This window comes from Panthera pardus, unplaced genomic scaffold (assembly GCF_024362965.1).
Source record: "Panthera pardus isolate Hobbes unplaced genomic scaffold, ASM2436296v1 HiC_scaffold_27, whole genome shotgun sequence".
NCBI lineage: Eukaryota > Metazoa > Chordata > Mammalia > Carnivora > Felidae > Panthera > Panthera pardus.
In genome coordinates this window covers 12134865-12151844 of record NW_026526843.1, presented here as the reverse complement: position 1 = coordinate 12151844, position 16980 = coordinate 12134865, and the positions used below count along the sequence as shown (strand labels likewise).

Sequence of the window (16980 nt, the reverse complement as noted above, 5' to 3'; positions counted from 1 at the left end):
TCTGTCTCTCTCTCTCTCTCTCAAAAAGAAATAAACATTAAAAAAAATGTTTTTAAGTGAGTAAGATTAACTTAAATAATCAAGAATATGATAAAGGTCTACATAAGCCACAAGACATTATTCAAATAAGATAGAAAAGCTTTATTTCATAGGCAGGTTACTTAAAAGATAAAAACCTTTTAGAATGTCGTATTAAGAACAGATGAATAATCCAAGGAAGTATTGTGGTTTTAACAAATAGATAGCTGAGTTCTAGATCTGTACTAGAATACTTTTGATATTAAGATTTAGTTCTTAAATCCTTATAAATAAATCCATTCAATCTTACCAACTTGACCACGCATAAAATTCTTTTTATACAAAACTTCTATAATTTTTTTTTTTTTTTTTTTTTTTTTAGAGAGAGAGAGACAGCATGCACGAGTGGGGGAGAGGGTCGGAGGGAGAGAGAATCTTTAAAAAAAATTTTTTTTTAAATCTTTATTTATTTTTGAAAGAGAGAGACAAAGTGTGAGCAGGGGAGGAGCAGAGAGAGAGGGAGACACAGAATCCGAAACAGGCTCCAGGCTCTGAGCCGTCAGCACAGAGCCCCACGTGGGGCCGAACTCACAAACCATGAGATTGACCTGAGCCGAAGTCGGACACTCAACCCACGGAGCCACCCAGGCGCCGAGAGAGAGAGAGAGAGAGAGAGAGAGAGAGAGAATCTTAAGCAAGCTCTGTGCTCAGCGTGGAGCCTGATGTGGGGCTCGATCCAACAACCCTGGGATCATGACTTGAGCTGAAATCAAGAGTTGGACACCCAACCAACTAAGCCACCCACACTCCACTACAACTTTGTATATCCATTTGGATTTGTCCTATATTTTTCATCTTTCTCCATCTGAAACAACCAAACCATTTAGGCTAAAACTGCTCTCTTTTTTCCCTTAATAAAAATACATCCTTCACACCCTGGGTACTTTTCCTTGTTAAAAATACATCTTACTTTCCTTGCAAAGTTTTTTTTCATCATCCTTATTATTTTTAGCAGTTTTAATGACATATATCCTTATGGATTTAACCATTAGCAACCTCTCTTCTATAGAGAAAACTAGAAAGGTAACAATTGTGAACTGTCTCACATGCAAGCATTCTGTAGCAACCTAGCAAATTTTGTGAATATAATATCTCACAGTTTTTATACGTACAGTTGACCTATGAACACCATGGGTTTGAACTGTGTGAGTCCACTTATATGCAGATTTTTTTCCCATAAATACAGCACAGTACTGTAAATGTGTTTTCTCTTTTGACTCCTTAACATTTTCTTTTCTTTTGATTACTTTAGTGTAAGACTACAGCATATAATATACATAACATACCAAATATGTGTTAATTTGACTATGTTATTGGAAAGGCTGCCATTCAAGAGTAGGCTATTAGTCAAGTTTTGAGGGAAAGGTCAAAAGTTACCCACAGATTTTTGACTGTATCGGGGTAGGAACCACTTAACCCCTGTATTGTTCAAGGGTCAACTGTATACTTTTCCTCATGATACAAATGCTCAGTGTGGCAAAGAGAACATATTTATTAATAGACCCAAATATATTTGGCTTCTATATGCCATATAAAAAGAAATGCCAAAAGTATATACGCTTTTGTTTCCATACTTTGTCTTACTTACTTTGTTTCCATACTTTGTCTTACTTACTTTTGTTTCCATACTTTGTCTTACTTTCTTTGTCATACTTACTTAATAATCTAGATATTTGATGACTATCTGTTACTTGTCTTAGCATAGTTCTAAGATTTCAAGTTACCAAAAAGATTTTGGGAACAATATTCAGGCAGACATACTATAACAAACACCAAACAAGGCTAACTATCATTTCAAGTTATTTCCCCGTTGACTACTTTTATAGTACCTGTGTGTTAGGTGAGTATCACAAAAAGCAAAAACCTATAAAGTTAAATGAATTTTTTTGTTTTCGTTTTACTGGTGTTTTTGTTGTACATGAAGTAATGGATATCAAATAATTCATTGTTTTTAAGCAATTGATTTTTATTGCATTTTACATGTACATTGTTTCCGTGGGTTGAATTTACTATTTCATAATCTTAAATATACAGTAAACGAGATATTAGCTTATTTGGCTAGTAAGCCCAAATAGAATAAAAATGTTGATGATTCATAAGACATAGCTTTTAAAAAAATTAAATCAGCAATATTAAACAAGTCTTCGTTGCCAAAGATTTATCTAAATTACATGAACTTGAAAAGTATTTGAGTTAGTTTCTGTATTCCTGGAAGTGTTAGGAACACGTAACTTATTTAAGTGCTCATTTATCTCTAAATCAATTTGAATAGAACTCCTTTAAGGGGTTTTATGTATTAATTCATTAATACTGTCCAGAGGTAAGAAAATATCACATATGCATAACACATATTTATGGAGATGCAGTCATATGAACACACAGAGAGTACAACTTTCTATACTAAAATTTTAGTACACTTTTGCTTTATATTTTTAATTTAAGGGAATATTGAAAGTGGTAAAAGAGAGACTTTAGAAGAGCCAGATTGGAGAGATCTTCTTTTTCCCAAAGAGTTCATTGATGTTCCATATATTTTCCTTGGTAATATCATACCAACAAGAAGTAGGTGAACAAAATTTGTGGGTTGCATACTCAGTAGGAATTCAACAAAGGGGTTTCAGTCAAGTGAAAAGTTCTCATGGGAGTAGCAGGACCAGAGAGGATGATGAGGTCTCACAAAGAGCCAGGGCCAATTTTCCAGTCCAGAAATTGCAAAGTGAAACCACACTCAAGACAAAGAACCAGGAAAAATCACTAAGTCCAGGAAGTTAAGGAGTAATCCCCACTCAAGACAGAAAGTCAGGAAGAGAAGGATTTCAAACCAGCAGATACCTTTCAAGAAAGAAGCCTGAGCCTCCAACCCAGGTTCTGCTTGCCTGGAAATGTATTCAATAATGTTAACCATAAAATATTTTTTTTTAAATGAAATTCATTATTATTATTATTTTTAACGTTTATTTATTCTTGAGACAGAGAGAGACAGAGCATGAACGGGGGAGGGTCAGAGAGAGGGAGACACAGAATCTGAAACAGGCTCCAGGCTCTGAGCCGTCAGCACAGAGCCCGACGCGGGGCTCGGACTCACGGACCGCGAGATGGTGACCTGAGCCGAAGTCGGCCGCTTAACCGACTGAGCCACCCAGGAGCCCCAAGAAATTCATTCTTAAAGGACAAATATTTTATCTTAATAGAAATATTATTGTGAATGGGGTGCAAAATTTGAAGGGAATCCCAAATGTAGAATTCAAAATAGAGTTCTAAATCCCACCTTTGTAACACAAGATCTTTTCATAACATAAATCTCCCTAGTTCACTTTCCTTTTCAAGGGTCTCTGGGGGCTTCCTATCACAACTGCAGTATGATGCAAAGTCCTCCCATGTTCTACAAATGCCTGTGCTTGCCTTCTGAATCCTCTCTTCCCACTCCCTCCCTATTGCTTGCTCTTCTAGTGGTACAAGAATTTTTATAGCTCCTTGAACTTGTCAAGCTTGTTCTTGCCTCAGGGCTTTTATCCTTGTTTTCTCTGCCTAAAGTGCTCTTTCCCCCAGACTTTCCAAGGCACTTTTCCCCATTATTCAAGTCTCTGCTCAGTGTTTCCCTCAGGCCCCACCTTCACCCTCTGTTTACTTACCTACCTTGGTTTTCTTCATAATATTTACAACTCTGAAATTACCCGGCTAGTGAATTAATTGTATCACTTTCCATTATAATGTATAGTCCAAAAGTGTTGGGGTGTTTTCACTTCTGTGTCCTGAGCACTTAGAACAGAATCTGGCACATAGCATGTGCTTAGTATATGTATTTTGAAAAGAAATAAATGGTTAATGAATGATTTTGCACTTAGTGACTCCTGCATTAATTTAGAAGAATTAATTCTAGTAAGAGTATTAATTTTCCATTTTGAGTTATAGTTACATTTCATGCATTCATATATTTAAGTTTTCTCAAGGAAACTTATATTATAGCCTGGATATTTTCTGGTAATATTACTTAATAGAGAAAAAAGAACAATAGCATTGAAGTCCATTGTCATCAGAAAATATCAAAATGTATGAAGCTTTTTTCCTGTAAGATTAAGGAATTCATATTTACAATTCAGATGGATTATTTAATGTTCCTTAAGTAAAGGAAGGCTCAAGTTTGTCTTAGGTCGAAAAATATTAGTTAATATCAGTCCAGAGAACAACTGTTTGCTCAAATTCACACAGGATTATAATTAAAGGTCACAGGAAACCTCATTTACTTTTACTCCTACTTGAAATGAAGGAAATGTCTTAAATTAGGTGGTCTTCTCATATAATTAACAATCTCTAAAACCCCATTTCTTGCAATCAACTTATTATATATATTTTTTATATTTTATATTGTTATTGTATTTATATATATAAATGCATGTTTACATAAATGCATTATCTGAGGTCATACTCACATGTACTGTATACAGTCATTTTCTTCTTTATATTATTTTGCTTGTCTTTCCCCCTGTTCAAACAGTTCCTGCTTTGTAACTGATGTTAATAAATGTGGCTGTGTGTGTATTTATGTTACACCCATTCACACGCACACACACATGCACACACATACACACATCCCTGTGCATATCATATTCAAATAGGAGAAAAACAAAGACAAAGTGAGAAAGAAGTAGCCTGCAAAAAAAAAAAATTACCTATAAATAAACAGGGATAACATTTACAGTGAATATTTTGTCAGCAGCCATGAAAGTAAAAAAAGAGTAGGATGAAATATGTAAAGTGTTGAAAGGAAAAAAAAAAAAAGCACCATCCTAGAATCCAGCAAAGTTCTCTTTCGAACGTGAAGTAGAAATAAACATTTTCTCAAACAAAATTCCTGGAAGAAATAAGCCACCATAGCTTGGCCCCAGGATGCAAGGTCAATCTACAAAAAAGTCAATTATTTTCTTACATATCAGCAATAAACGTTTGGATTTAAACTGACAACACACACACACACACACACACACACACACACACTCCAGACCTTGGAAACAGCATTAAAACTGAAACAATTCTACTGGAGCAGTATGTGTGAAACTACAAAACTTCTTTGTTGAAGAATTTTAGAGATGATTTATTTTTTTTATTTAAAAAAAAATTTTTTTTTAACATTTATTTATTTTTGAGACACAGAGAGACAGAGCATGAACGGGGGAGGGGCAGAGAGGGAGACACAGAATCAGAAGCAGGCTCCAGGCTCCGAGCCATCAGCCCAGAGCCCGACGCGGGGCTCGAACTCATGGACCGCGAGATCGTGACCTGAGTTGAAGTCGGACGCTTAACTGACTGAGCCACCCAGGCGCCCCTAGAGATGATTTAAATAAATAAATGGAGAGATATTCCACGTTCATGGACTGGAAGACCCAATATTGCTAGTATGTCATTTCTTCCAAATCTATCAATAAATTCAACACAATTCCAATAAAGATCCTGGCAAGCTTTTTCCTAGATATTGACAAACTGATTCTGGAGTTTACATGGAAAGACAAACAATTAGAATAGCCAACACAGTATTGAAGGAAAAAAAAAAAAAAGCAGAGCTAGAAGGTTATATTACCCAATTTTAAGACTTACTACAAAGCTGCCATAATAAAGATAACTTGGTATTGGTGAAAGAAAAGACACACAGATCTATGGAACAAAATAGAAGTCATGAAATTTACCACAAAAATATGACCAACTGCTTTTCAACAAATGTGCAATGGAGAAAGTATGGTCTTTTCAACAAAAGGTAACTGAGCAATTAGACATCCGTAAGCAAAAGGATGAACTTACACAGAACCTTACACTATTTGCAAAAATTAACTCAAAATAAGTTATATAAATTGTATAAATTATATAAATTATAAATAATGTAAATTGCAAGACTACAAAATTTCTAGAAGAAAACATAGGAAGAAGAAATCTACATTACCTTGTGTCTGGTGTTGAATTTTAGATACAATATAAAACCCACAAGCCATGAGAAAAATACTGATGTTGGGCTTTATTAAACAGAGAAACTGCTTCTCCGGAAAAGATAATGTTAAGAAAAGGAGAAGACAAGCCACTAATTTGGAGAAAATACTGATAAAACACAGCTGATCAAGGATGTTTATCTAAAATACACGCAGAATTCCTAAATTCAACAAACAAGAAAACAACCTAATTAAAAATGGGTAAAAGTTCTGAATGGACACCACAACAAAGACAAACAAGCATGTGAAAAGATGGTTCATATCATTATCGTTAGGGAATTTTAAACTAATATAATGAAAAGATACCACTACATACCTACTAGAGTGGCTAATATTCGAAACACTGACAAAACCAATTGCTTGCAAGGATTCAGAGTAACTAGAACTTTCATTCCTTGCTTGTGGGAATGCAGAATGGTACAGCCATTTTGGAAGATAGTCTGTTTCTCACAAAGCTGAACATAGTCTTATCCCACAATCAAGCCTTCATGTTCCTAGGTATTTACCCAATTGAGTTGAAAATGTATTGTCCACAAAAAAACCTGCACATGGATTTTTATAGCAGCTCTATTCATAGTCACCCCAAACTGGATGCATCCAAGATGTCCTTCAATAGGTGAATGGTTAAACAAACTGTCCTATATTCACACAATGGAGTACTATTAATCAATAAAAAGGAATGAGATATCAATTTAGGCAAAGACATGCATAAATCCTAAGTGCCTAGTACAGAGTAAAGAAGCCAGTCTGAAAAGGTTAGACAAGGTACGATTCCATTTATATAATATTTTTGAAAAGACAACACTATAGAGACAGTAAAATAATAGATGATTGTTAGATGCTTGAGGAGGGAGGTTGAATAGGTTAAATAAAATGCATTTATTGGGCTGGTACAACAATTCTGTACGATGTTATAATGGTGGATACGTGACACCTTTCATTATTTTCAAAAGCCATAGACTTTCCAGCATAAAGATAATGCTTACCAATAAAAAGATAAATAAGTGGGTGGTTGGGGGATGTCAGGACAGAAGGAAAATTATGAAAACAACAACTCATACGTATTACAAAGTATAAAACAACTTCACTCAAGGGTAGGGGGTTGAAAGGTGTTAACCTAAGTAAATTTGAACACGAGTAGAGTTTGTAAGACCCAAACCAAAGGACCTGCACAAAAGCACTGCACTCTAGTTGTTATAAAGTTGTTTCCCACATGAATTTATTTACATGTATTTACTAACAATTTATTTATTATATGTATTTATTGACAATTCTGAAACCATTATACATGTATGCCATAATTTAAAAAATTAATTAAATGTATGGTGAATGTTGAGAGTCAGATTTCTCACTGTTGGAATAGAATGTCACTGACAAAAAAGGTTGAGAGGCTAGAACTGATCTTTACAGCCATGGATTCAAGCTGCAGAAATCAACATGAACTCATGTTTAGCTTAATATATATGTATATAAATATTTATAGATATGTGTATATACACAGGTTGACATACACACATATGTTTTTTGCCCTATCAGCTGAGAGGGCCTGGAAGCAATGGTAGTGACAAGTATACCTAATGCCCAGATTTAGGTTTCTGATATCAAACCCCAAAAAAGGGAACCTGTGCTCTGTGAAGAAATTGGTGACTCAAAGACTGTCAAGAAATATACAAGGTGAGCCTGGAGTATCCTGTAGTGACAGAAAGTAATGGAATTCACAAACAAACACCTGAGGAATGCATGTCAAAGGGACACGGGGACCAACTGAAAGAGCTCCCAGTGGCCAAAGCCGAAACGATTTGAGCAATTAAACATTAGATTATAACCCAATGCATAAAATACATATCCGTGAATCCGTCCTGAGATAAACAAACAATTTTATATATACATAATGGGAGAGAATAGGCACATCTGGGCAGAAGAATTCCAAATTACTTTACATATATCCTTCCTCAAGGAGGTGGAACATAATTCTCTACTCAAGTACAGGCTGTGCATAGATAGTTTCTTCCAAAGAATACAGTATTCAAGTGGGAAAGAAGAGTAACTTTACAACAGAAAAACTTAACAAATGTTGTCTCTGTCAGGACATCATCATCAACATCAACAAGGATAAGTTACGTTGATAGAGCTATTAAAAAAATCACTTACAAAAATAGCAAAAATACAATCTACAAATTGAGAGAAAATATTTGTAAATCCCCTACATAGGAAAGGATTCGTATCTCACTATACTTACATATAGTATTTATTTACTAGAGTAAAATTTAGAGTATGCGTTTGCTTATACTCTTAAAATGAAACATATCAAACAGAAAGACAATAAAATATGCAAACAGAACACACACTATATCAAACAGGATATACAGATCACAAAAATGCATGTGAAGGATGCTCAACACCACCGGTTATCAGGGAAATGCAAATTAAAACCTCAAAAAAATGCCATAACACATTTTACAGAATGGCTAAAATCCAAAAATGTGAAAATACCCAGTGTAGGAGAGGGTGTGGAGCAACAGGAACTTTCATTCATTGTTGATTGTAATGAAAAAAAGGGATAGCCACTCCAGAGGACAGTGTTGGATGGCTTTGTTTGTATGACATTCTGGAAAAGGTACGACTACAGGCACAGCAAAGAAAGACCATAGTTGGTAGGGAGTTGTAAAGGTGTTGCAGTTGACTACAAAGGAGACACACAGGAATATTTTAGGCTGATAGAACTGTTTTGTATGATCCTTGGATGGGAGATATATGACTATATTTATTTGTTAAAATATATATAACTTGCTGTGATCGTAATCAACCAGGGAGATCACTGGCTGCCGAGAAGAGACAGGACTTTACAGGGAAGGGTGGAGGCAGAGGCAGCAGACGGGCAGCCTTCCTGGCCCGGAGGTGCCGTATGATGCTAGCTCCACCCACAGCAGTAGCCATGGAGACCGGCCACAGGGAAGGGGTTTGGAGTGGATTTTGGAGTTTGATGGGACAGAAACCGGCAGGGGGTTGCGCGGGGCTTAAGGGCAAGAGAGGCATCAGTCGTGCCGGGTAAAAAGTTTGCAACCTCTGGTATTGACGAAAACGCGGAGCCCTGATTTAGTTTAGTTTAGTTTAGTTTTAGTTGTTACCAGAATGTCAACTCTTGAACCGCTGAGTGGGTCCTGGGGAGAGTGGTTCTGGAGATGACTCAACTGTCAGTGGAATCAATGGCCAAGCCAGAACATCTCTCTGGAATCTCAGGGTTCTGGAATTTTGCTGAGGGTCCCGTCAAGAGTGAGAGCAGCTGGAAGGAAGTATGTGGAGCAGAATTGGGGAAGTTCTTGTACAAGCAAGTACCCATGTGGTGGTGACATGCCCAAGGTGACACTTCCTCTTGTGCGACACCTCAGTTTGACCATATGTGACCCCATTTATGAGTGAGCGACATCCATTCTCATTCAAGAACCAACTGCCAGATTCACACCTTTCCAAGTGCGAGTCTTAAATTCCATTTTGATGCTTGAGCGACTTCATTAAGGCAATTCTGGGACAGATACGTGGTGGTTCATGCGCTGGAAGAGACCTTCCCACTATAATCGCTGGAAGCTCCTTACCTGTTGTGGAATTAGCTCAGGACTATGTCCAGCTTTCTGTCCTCTTTCTACTCAGAGCACCCCTGACCTCAGCAAGGAAAGAGTCATATCTCTTGCTCCATTAAATGTCCCAAGCCTAGTACACGGGGGTCTCAGGAGGGTCTTTCTGATAAATAATAGGATCTGACAGACACCATCACTCGAGCAATTAGGGGGAGAGGTCAAGATACCCAACGTCTTCCCTCCAGCAGAAGCTCGCATCCGTGTGGGGAGAGGGAGGCCTTTACTCCCATCGCATGTGGACAAAGTGGCACTGGCCCTAAGTCAGTAAAGGACTCCTGGGTTGGTTCATGGTGTCTGTAGTCAACCCAACACCACCTGGTCCTGATTTTCTGGAATAGTTCTGTCTAGATTATATTTCTTGGATATGCAGCGCTCCAGAAGTTAGCAGGGAGTCTGATCACAGTAGGAGGTGGAATGAAGAAACCATTGGCCCCGGTAGCATCCTCCCAAGCCACTACTAAGTTCTGGATCTTGCTCTTCAAAAGTGAAGGCCCATGAAAGTAGCAAGGCCATCTATGGCTGATACAAGGGGACAGAAGGAGCAGCCATTTCTTCTCCTTTTCCCTTTCTTTGTTACTGACTTCACCTCATCTCCAGCCTCCTCCAATCCTTACCCTTAAGCCTTACCTTTGCTCTAATTGACCCATACTGCTATCTCTAAATGACAGACTATACAAAGGTTCGATTTGTTCTCCTGTATACTCTTACATATGTTTAAAAATGTTCATAAGAAGCTTCAAAGTAGGCCTTTAATCTTTGTGTCACTGCTTTTTGTGTCTAGTGTGAAGGGGGGGGGTCCAGTTGTATTTGATTTTCTCTATCTACACTCAGTTGTTTCAATGCAATTTATTAAAATTAAGACTTTATTAAGAGAGTGTCCTCCAGCTCTACACTTGCAACTTTTTCATAAATGAAGGGGACGTGTGTGTGTGTGTGTGTGTGTGTGTGTGTGTGTATGTGTTTCCAGGACTCATGATTCAATGACACTAGTCTCCTTGTCAGTCCCTGCACCCAAAGTACGAACTTGGTTACTGGAGCTGTCTTGTACTTCTTTCCATCTGGCAGAGTAATAGCTCTTGTCTTCTCGTTTTCTCGAGAATATCTTGACTCTGTTTGACTATTTGTATGCCTTTATATTTCAGAATCACCCATGGTATCATGTACACAAATATTCACACACGAAGCCCTTTCCTATTTTTAAATATGGGGTTGCAGTGAACCTGCATTTTCTTCTTTGTGAGAACCAAAATGTTCACGGTATTGAATCTTTACATCCACGAATGTATTTTATTCAATATGTACAGAGGGATTTGTGAATTTATCTAAATAACTTTCGTATATTTTTAAATGTTTTTTTCTGTCAAAGTCAATTTTTCTTGTTAAATGTATTCTAAGATACTCAACGATTTAGTATTATAGGTTACACGTTATATTTTGTTCACTTTCATTTTCACACATTTGTTGCTGGCAGAAAGCAAAGTTCATTTTTTTGTGTATTGATCTTATAATTAGCAAACTTATATACATGTTCATGGGTTGAATAGCTTAGCTTTCTTTTTTTTTTTCCTTTTTGGATTTTCCTCGTACACAGTCCAATCATCTGTTTATCGTGAAAGTATTATTTCTTACTTTCCGATCCCTTTCCTTTTTGTGACTTCTGGTTTGTGTTACTGCACTGGCTGCTACTTCTACTACAGCATTGAATGGAAATGGCGACGGGGGCGCCTGGGTGGCTCGGTCAGGTGAGCGTCTGACTTTGGCTCAGGTCATGATCTCACGGTTTGTGAATTCGAGCCCCACATGGGGCCCTCTGCTGCTGTCAGTACGGCGCCCGCTTTGGATCCTCTGTCTCCCCTCTCTCTGCCCTTCTCCCGCTCGTGGTCTCTCTCTCTTACAAAAATAAATAAAACATTAAAAAAAAAAAAAAAGAAATGGTGATAGCAGGAACCCTAGCTTAGTTCCCAAGTTCAAAGTAAAAGCTTTTCACTTTGCCTCGAAAGTTTGATATTTGCTATAGGTTTTTTGTACATATACTTTACCTAGTTTGTTAACATATTTTTAGGTTTGTAGGAGTTCATTTTAGAACAGTTTTAGATTTACAGGAAAATTGCAGAAGTAGTGAAGAAATTTCAATGTGTCCCAATCTCGGTCCCTCATATTACTGACATCTCGCATTAGTAAGGTACCTGTGTTATATCTGATGAACAACTGTTGATACAGAATTATTTACAAAAGTTCACACTTTATTCGGATTTCCTTGTGTTTCACCACATGTCTTTGTTCCTGTTCAGCGTCCCCTCCAGGTCAACTTATTCCTTTTAATGACCGCATCTCTTTAGACTCCTCTTGGCTGTGCCAGTGTCCGAATGTCCTTGTTTTGATAACCTCAACAGTTTTTAGGAATATGGGTCAAGGATTTTGTAGAATGTCTCAGTTAGGATTTGTCTGATAGTTTCCTCAATATTAGACATGGATTAGGTGTTTTGGGGAGGAAGACCAGAGAGCTGAAGCTCCATTCTTGTCACACCATATCCATGGTGCACGCTGTCAACATGATTTATCAGTAACGATGTTAGCTTGATGACAGAGTGTCGGATTTCTCCATAATAAACTTATCCCTTTTTCCCTGTGCCACACTGTAATCTTTGTACGAAGTGTGGAGCCCCATGATGTGCCAGTCATCAAGATTAGGACTCTGAAGGGTGACTGTGGAAAACCCCACCCCACAGAGAGGAGGCCTCACAGAATCCAGCTCCCCACACACTGGCAGCATTGGGCAGCCTTCAGCCATGGTGGTGAACGTTGGGCCTTCTTTTACTTGGGGTGAGGGATTTGTTCAGAGGGGCCTGGCTTGAGGTCAGCAAGGTGAGGGACCCAAGCCCTGCCAGAAGTCACTGGGAAGACTCTGTGCAAGGACTGAGTGGACTTCCCACCTCAGACAGAGGAGGGCCCCCAAACACCTGCTCATGCTTTCAGCCCTGGGAGGCCCTGGGCAGGGCTGATGGGCAGAAACTCTTGACTCCTACTCTTATTCTTTGGGAGTCTCAGAAAAATGGCGACTTTGGCCTGAGGGAGACATCTTCAGGCCAGCAGAGAAAGAAGGTTCAGGCCCTGTCTGGAGTAAACAGAAAAACCTTGAGGATGACTCAGGGTATTTACCAACCTAGAACACAGAGGGGTCCACAAAATCCACACCTGTCTGTACTGTCAGCTCTAGGATGTTTGGGCAGAGGTAACTAGCTGTGGTGCATCCTGGCTTCCGTCTTGGTTCCTGACCTTCATCTCAGGAGTCTAAGAGAAGAATATCCTCAAGGGGGAGAGGGATGGTGCAGAGTCAGGTCAGCAAAGGTAAGGATTCTGAGGAATAGGTGAAGGGACCTCTCACCACATGGAGTGTAACACAGTCCTGTCTCCCTCCTACAGTCAGTCTTGGAGGCCCCAGGGAGGGTCCCTGAATACATTTTCTGTCTTCCACTTTGGGAGTCGGAGAGATGTGAGACACTCTTTGAATGGGGCCTCATTGGATTAAGCAGACTAAGGGGTTGCAGCTGCACATAGATGAAGACCTAAGTGAAGGACAAAGGAGACATTTCACCTCACAGAAACTCGCTCTGAGGTCATCTCTGAGAAGACTTGTGCATGGATTCCAGGCAGAAGACACCTCTGTCATAATTCTGACCCTGATTTCTTGTGAAAGCAGGAGCAGAGAAGTCCTGGATCTCCCTCATACAGGGTAGGAGATCCCCTAATTCCTCCCTTGTAGTCCTCACCTTGACAAAGGAGATGAGTGCCTTGGCCTGAGAGACACATCCTTACCTCAGCAGAGGGAGGAGTGCAGCCCTTGCCAGGAGGAAATACGGTGACCTTGAAGATGCGTAATGGGACTTCCCACTATGAATAGATGGGGTCCCACAGAAACTTTGCCCTGAACCTACTGCCTGCAATGTTTGGACCTGTGGTGGCCAGATGTACTGTTCTCTCACTTCCGTCAGTGATGAGTAGTATTTTTGAAAGGTGAGGCCTTGGCTGAGGTGGCCACATTAAAGTTAGTAGAGAGGAGTGTGGCTGAGGCCTTGCCAGGTTTGAATATTAGTGTTTTGAGGGAGAGTGGAGGGTACTCTACCACAGAACAAAGGAGGGCCTCACACAATTCAGTACTCCCTCCCAATGTTGGCTCCAATAGGCCCTGGGACATGGTGGCTATAAGCAGCAGCATCCGATTTGTCCAAGAGTATCCAGGAGAGGTGAGAACCTTGGTCAGAGGGGGCAAAATCAGGTCAGTAGAGGGAGGAAGCTCAAGCTCCACCAGGAGTCAAGGTATGGGCTTTGAGTGAGGACTGGTGGAACCCACCACCCAGGAGTGATGAGCTTCAGTCTCACCTTGCCCAGGCTGACAGCTCTCAGAGGCCCTGAGACAAGGTGTATGCATGTGATGGACCCTCACTGCTGCCTGATCATCTCAAGAAAGTGAGTGCCTTGGTCTGAGGAGGACACACTCAAGCAAGCAGGGAAAGGGGGCCCAAGCAGTGCCAAGATTCAAGGTGAGGACTCTTGAGAGAGGACTCAGGGGAACTTTCAACATAGGGGGCTGCCAGGCACTGCCATGCCCCTGCTCTTAGCCCTGGCACGCTCCAGGCAGGAGTATCAAGCAGACTCATTCCTTACCTCTTCATGCATCATATGGACATGGAAATCTTGGCCTGAGGGACTCATCATTGGTTCTGTGAAAGAGAGTTCAGGCCCAGACAGGGCAAAAATATACATCTTGAAGGGGACTAAGGGCACCTGCTATCCTAGAACACAATGGGCCCCACAGAACTCAGTCCTAACATGCTCTCAGCCTGGGAAGTTGAGCCAGGCTTAGCCATGTGTGATGGAGGTGAGTTTTCCAGTTGTCCATCTGAGTGGGTGGGGGAGGGGGCTTGTCAGAGAAGTGTGAATCTTATTGTGCAGGGGCCTGGCTCAGTACACAAGGGAAAAGAGTCCCAGGCCCTGCAAAGCATCAAGCTGATGATTAAGAGGGAAGATTTAGGGGACCTTCCACTCCACGTAGAGGGAGATCCAAGACTGCTTTGTCCCTTTTAGCCTTGTGAGGCCCCAAGCAGAGAAGCTGGATGTGCTGTATCTGTACCTCCATCTTGGGAAGCTGAAAGTGGTGAGGTTCTCTCTGAGGCGTGTAGCCTCAGATTAGCAGAGGGAGAAGTAACAGGCCCGACCAAGCATCAGGAAGAGGACTCTGAGGGAAGGCGGAGGGGATCTCCCACTCCAGAGAAGATTCTCAGAAACCCATTCTTACTTTCAGTCCTAAGAAGTCCCAGGCAGGGCCTTCAGGTAGATAATCCCACTTCTTTATATCCTCTTTGGGGTCTCAGGAAATGGGGATCTTGGCTTGAAGGTACCTCCTGTCCTAGAACACAGGAGGCTCTGGTTGCCATCTGTATCCAGAGGTGCCCCTCAATTCCTTTTACAGGGGCTCTAGGAACTGGGTGGTGAAGGCCTTGTTCTAAAGCATGTGTCCTCCAGTCAGCAGAACAGAGGGCTCCCAGGCAGTGCCAGGATTCAAGGTGTAGACACTGAATGTCTACTAAGGGATCTACTCATGCCAGAACAGAGGGGAGCCCACAGTTTCCGATCCCATCTGCCTACCATCAACCCATAAATCCTAGGCTTTCTTGGTTGCTTATAACCTGGGGAGATTTTTCACTTCCTATGATAAGTCCAGAAGCCCTTTGGGGCCCTAGAGCACCCCCTAAAGAGGAGACTTGTAAGTCATCCTTTGTCCAGAGCTGCCAAAAGTATCTTTTTCTGCTGAGGCCGCTGCCCCTCTCCCTCTCTCTCCAGGCTTGTGGTACCTGATCTCCCACCATCACACTCACACTTCTACCTTCTACTTGCTGTTGCCAAGTAGAGTCATCATGCTTCACTCTCCAAAATGTCTGCACCTCACATTTGAGCCAGACTTTCAGGCCCAAACTGAGATACAGGGCCTGGAGGTGGCCTGTGTTCTCACAGCTGAGGAGGAGGAGGAGGAGCTTTCCTCCTCTTGATCTTTCAATTTCTCCTACCCCTCCACCTCCTCCTCCCTGCCTTCCTCTCCTGTGATCCCGGTTTCCAAAGAGGACAAGGAGGTGGAGGAGGAGGAGCCTGAGAAGGAGCCCGCCACAACATTGAGTCCTCCCCAGAACCCTCAGAGCCCCTGCTTCTTCTCCGTAACACGGAGCACATCAGAAGGAGGCTCCAATAGCCAAGAAGAAGATACGAGTTTCCCGCAGACCTCAATAGACACCGAATCTTCGCCCACAGACCCACTAGATGAGAAGGTAGCTGATTTAGTGAATGTCATGATCCTTAAGTACCGATTGCAGGAGCCTATCACAAAGGCAGAAATGCTGATGGTTATCATGAAAAGGTACAGGAAACATTTCTCTATGATCTTTAATAAAGCTTCTAAGTGTTTAGAGGTGATCTTTGGCATTTATGTGAAGGAAATGGACCCCACTATCCACTCCTATGTCCCTGTCAACTCACTGGACCTCCTTACCCATCATAAGATGCTTAGTGACAACCAGAACATGCCTGAATACAATCTCCTGATAATCATCCTGGGTGTGATCTTCATGGGGGGAACAGTGTCCCTGAGGAAGACATCTGGGATTTCCTGAATATGATAGGAATGTATGCTGAGAGGGAGCATTTCATTTATGGGGAGCCCGGGAAGCTCATCACCAAATATTGGGTTCAGGAGAATTACCTGGAGTATCAGCAGATGCCTAATCATGATCCTCCATGTTATTAATTCCTGTGGGGTCCCAGGGCCCATGCTGAAACCAGCAAGATGAAAGTTCTGGAATTTTTGGCCAAGGTCAAAGAGACTAACCCCACTTCCTTTTCATGCTGGTATTAGCATTTGAGAGATGAGGAAGAGAGGGCCCAGGCCAGAATTGGCTCTATGGATAATACTACTGCCATGTTCGTTGCATAGCATTGGTCAGCAGCTTCTCTTACCCCAACTGAAGAGTGAGCCTGAATCATCACTTGGTATTTGAAGAGGGCAGTCTTGGTTTTGAGTAAACGAGTCAGGATCAGGCTGTGGAGAACACAGTGTACAATAACTTTGTGTTCCTGTTTTGTATGGGTGACTTAGAAGTTCATCTTTTTTTCTTTTGATATTTTTCAAGTGTCCCTTTAAAATTTTTTAATGTTTATTTATTTTTGAGAGAGAGAGAGAGAGAGAGAGAGAGAGAGAATGAATGGGGCAGAGGTACAGAGAGAGAGAGAGAGTGAGACACAGA

The 16980-nt window shown here is 40.8% G+C and overlaps 1 pseudogene; it reads left to right on the top strand.

Annotated features, from left to right (window-relative positions):
- Positions 1-15603: 15603 nt before the first annotated feature.
- On the top strand, positions 15604-16670 carry LOC109250423 (melanoma-associated antigen 10-like; annotated as a pseudogene).
- Positions 16671-16980: the final 310 nt, after the last annotated feature.